This window comes from Polistes fuscatus, unplaced genomic scaffold (genome assembly GCF_010416935.1).
Source record: "Polistes fuscatus isolate 324 unplaced genomic scaffold, CU_Pfus_HIC Scaffold21, whole genome shotgun sequence".
NCBI lineage: Eukaryota > Metazoa > Arthropoda > Insecta > Hymenoptera > Vespidae > Polistes > Polistes fuscatus.
This window is the reverse complement of record NW_025113098.1, coordinates 664265-669420: the sequence shown is the minus strand read 5'-3', so window position 1 is coordinate 669420 and position 5156 is coordinate 664265.

The window sequence follows — 5156 nt, the reverse complement described above, 5'->3', positions numbered from 1 at the left end:
TTATTTTAATAGGAACTGTAAATTGAACACCTTCAGATACACTTAAGCAACATAACTCATTGTTATTCTATATTTTTAATTGCATTGAAACGCAAACCTTGAAATATCTCAATTTAAGGTTAAATGGAGTTAGTTAGGCCACTTTCAACAATAAACGGCTCGTATATATCATATAATAGAAAATATCGTCTAACATTTAGGAACAAATGAAGTTTTGTAAGTTCGTGATACGTGAAAAAAATACGATTATAAGTGTCAATAATTAAATGTATCGAATTACTATTGAATTAATTAGTTAATTAAAAGACACAAATTATGAGACATAAAATAAAATACAACTTGAAAATAAGACCACACATTACGTAAAAGAAAGTACTCGAAATATGACTTTTGATAAGACGAGATAGAAAAACCGGTGGTATCGAAAGGTTCACAAATGAAGAATCACTTCAGAATGGAATTGCAGAAAAGGAATGAATTATACGAAGAAAAATGGAAGAGATTATATTATTTGAAGAAGAGCTGGCTAAATTGCAGATAGAAGTGTATAAAAAACAGGAAGAACTGGAGAGATTAAAGCGTGAATTGGAGTATTTGAGAGGGACAGTTGCTGTTCCTCATCGGCCCTCTCAACGTCCACGTACAATACGTGCATCTATCAAACTGCGCGAAATTACAGAAGCAGTACCGAAATTCGATGGTCGCGACATCTCGGTTTCTCAATTTGCTAGAGCATGTAAAAGGGCTTTTGATTGTTTGCTCGCTGATTATACTGTTGAAACAGAAACTTCACTTACCAGGCTGCTGCTTATTTCAAAATTCAACGGACACGCATATGCAGTGCTCGAAAATCTGAAAATAACTAAAGTAGAGCGGTTAATAGATGACACAGATTTGATACAGTCGATAATTGATGAAGAATCGAAGCTGATTGGGCGCTCAGAACGATCCGTAGAGCGCAAGATAGAAGAAGAAGGCCTCGATGTCTTCGTTCGCGGGCTTCCGTCGGATTATCGCACTGCATTGCGATTCGAGTTGTGCACTGATTTTAACTCAGCCCTAATTTGTTTACTTAGAATAGACAAACAAATCAAAGATGACGCGAAAATAACAACTGCTCCGACTTTTAGGAGCCGTGTCGAAAATATAAGACCTATTAAAGAAATAATTGTTTGCAGAAATTGCAATAAGCAGGGTCATCGAGAAGATAATTGCTGGCGAAAGACAAATTCAGGCCAAAAATCTGCCAAATTTGTCTCTTAAATCGTGGGAACGAAGAAATCAGCTCTGCAATTATTGCACAAAAATTGAACATTGGAAGCATGAATTTCGAAAATTAAAATACAATAATAAAAAGCGGTGGGATCGAAAGATTTCCAAGGAAGATAACAAAAAAATAATAATAATAATAAGACGAGAGAGTGATGAGAGAGAGAGAGAGAGAAAGAAATAGATATTACTTTTTAAACAAACAAAATATGCCAATTATTGTGTTCCCCAGATGAATCATAATTATTCCGTAATTTTTAAGTAATAGTATCAACAACTAAAATATAAAAATGAAGATAAAAAATAGGTAGAAAGAGAGAGAGAGAGAGAGAGAGAAAGATTGAGAGAATGAGTGGGAGGAAAAATAATCAGAGTAAAGATTAGAATATATTGAACCCCCGTTGATTAATTATTGACGTAATTTAATTCCCGAATTGTTATATATAGAAGAAGAAGAACAAAAATAAATATTAACGAAAACGTGATAATGGAATATAATAAGAAATAAGAAAATAAAATAAGCGAGAACGATAGAAAAGTTTCTTATGTGAAGCAAATTAATTTGATCTTAACACAGTCTTCGTTAGAATAATTTCTCTTCCTTTTTCTTTTCTTTTTTTTTTTCCTTTTTTCTTTTTTCATTCGAATGTTTTTTCAATTTTTAAATCGAATCGTAAATATAAAATAAAATAATTATTTTTTTTGTATATTTTTTGGTTTACCTATAAAGATAAAAAGAGAAAGTAAATGATTAAAATTAAAATTCAAAAAAAAAACATATAGTAAGGGTGATTATGGGGGGTGGGGGGGGTGGGTCTGAGGCAGGTGAGACACGTCACTGTTCTTTTTTTTTTTTGCTTTTTACATATACATATATATAAAAATAAGTAGAAAATAATGAAAAATTTTGCAGAAACAATTTTATCGACAAGATTAATGCATTTTTACTAATAATGGGATTTTATTAATATCATGGGGGTACCCTATAAAGTAACGATACTAAAATATCAAAGATATCACCAGAATCACACCCTATATATATATACAAGCACTGATAATATACATATTCCCCATAAAAAAAAGTAACAATAATAATATAATAATAATAATATTATTAATATTAATAATAATTTAGTGGGACGAAACCGAGAGTATCATTTTAAAATATTTGCCAAATCTTTAAAATAAGTGAAACACACACACTATTTCTATGGTGTTTTTTATTTTTTTATTTTTTTTTTTTTGTTGATAAAATTACTTGTCTAGGAAAGAAGGATGAAAGAAAAATATAAATATATATTAAAAAAAAAAAAAGAAAGAAAGAAATTGTCTCAGCCAAACCGTTGTTAAACATTGCCAAAAGAAAAAAAGAAAATTAAAAAGATCAAAGGGAATGTAAAACAAAGAAAAGTTCAGTGTCGAGGCAATATTTTCAGATCAACGCGTACATATTTTTGTTATATTCACCCATTATTATTATTATTAACCCATGCATTGTAATATCGTGCAAGACTCGTGGTAAAGAAATTGAGGACAATGTAAAGAACACGTGTCAGGCTCGTGACTTGTCCCTCTAAGGTTTCAAGGTTAATGAAACTATAAAATGATTCAACAATTAACATGAAAATTAAATGTTTTTGATTATGGCATGTATAATAATACAATCGAAACTTTTATAATCCTATGGGTAATAGCAGCAGCTGCAAGAAGGGTTAATAATCATCAAAATTACAAACCGAATTTGGAAATTGAAATTGAAATTGAAATTGAATTGAATTGAATTGAATTGAATGATGACGATTAAAAATATAACCAGAATATATATTTGTTCGTTTAAATATAATAATAATAATGAAGAGGGGGACAATGAAAAATAATATTTGAACGTTTATAATCATATTATACATATTCACATGTTTTTTTATAATTGAAAGCTTCTTTCATCGTGATTTAATGATGAGAGAATGCTAGAAGTTTCATTATGGGAGGGTAAAATACACAAACTATTGATAAACTATTATTTTTCTTATCTTACATATTTTTACATATTTTACATAATTTACATAATTTACATAACATAACCATTCATCGAATATTATTCTACCCATTTATCACTTTTATTCCCGAAGACACATTAAACAACTAACAGAATTATTATTATACTACTAATAGAATTAATATTATATTATTAATATTGCTATAATTATTCTTACAACTGTTACTATACTACTGCTACTATTACTATTACTATTACTATTACTACTATTACACTACTGCTACTGCTACTGCTACTATTACTACTACTATTTACTACCCACTATTATTATCACCATCACTATTATCGCTATTATTCTATTATTATTAATCCTATTACGATTATTATTATTATTGTTATTATTATTATTATTACAATTATTATTATTATTATTATATTTTAGATTATTCTTATGATTATATTTATTATTATTCTTATTATTATTATTATTATTCTTCTTATTATTATTATAATAATTAATTACTACCTATTATATTATTAATAATTATTATTTCTATATTATCGATCAACCAATACACGGAAATACGTGCGTGCGCGCGCGCGCACGTCACTCATTTATAGGACATATACACACATATTATTACATACACGTACATTAATATTACTTAACGGTGTTTCTAGTAGATTAATTAATTAATTGATACTTAAGACTATTATATAAATAATATTAATAATAATGATTATAATGATATATATATATATATACATAAAAATATAAAGATATAATGATGATGATGATAAGTTACTATCTTAATAACTCTTACGATGACATAATTACAATATATAGATAAAAGTGGATTACTATTCGTATAAATATACTGGTATATATATATATACACACACATATATATATATATATATATATATATATATATATAATATATACATATACATAGATTATGAGGATGATTAAATAGAAAAAATTATATTAATGAAAAACAAAAAAAAAAATAACAAAAACAAAAAAAAAAGTGCACATTCTCAATTGACATCCAAACATATTTTTTCCCATTTTTTTTTCTTTTTCTTTTTCTTTTTTTTCATTAGATTAATCGTTGTGTCGTTTGTCGTTGTTGTTGTTTTCGTTGTTGTCGTCGTTTGTCATTGTTCGTTTTCATTGTTGTCATCGTCGTCGTCGTCGTCGTCGTCGTCGTCGTCATCGTCGTCATCGTCGTCGGCGTCATCATCGTCATCGTCTTCGTCGTCGTCGTTATTTTTTAATATATATATTAATTATTGTACGTAGATATTGTTGTTTATAATAGTTAACTATTTATGCGGTTGACAGACTTAAAACACTGCACAGAGGAAGAAGATATTTTTCTTTTTTTGTGATTGTACGGACATTTCAAAATGTTGAACCTTTTTTACGAAGCTAAGGTTATTAAAGGGATCGATTAAAAGTTTGTTAATTGAATTAGGAAAGAGATGATAGATGACAATTTTTTGTTTTGTATTTAAATTATATGAAAGTGTGATTTCATTGTAAGTGGGAATTAATTCAAAATTTAATTTAATTTCATTAATTATTTCATATGTATATGTGGGATGCGAACGTCTCCAAGCAAAACACTTAAATAGGCATTCGTGAGAAGATTGGACGATGGGCAGTGGATAGCTTAGTGGTTAAAGAGCAGTCGCCCGAAAAGCGGAAGTCCGGGTTCGAATCCCGGTGGTCCAGTTCAGTCCAACGACCCAATTTTTTCACGAATCCTACATATATATATGAAAATAATATGAATATATATTTCATACAATATATATTTATTTTATAAACTATAAATTATATATATGAAAATAATATAATATATATTTCATCCAAAATATATTT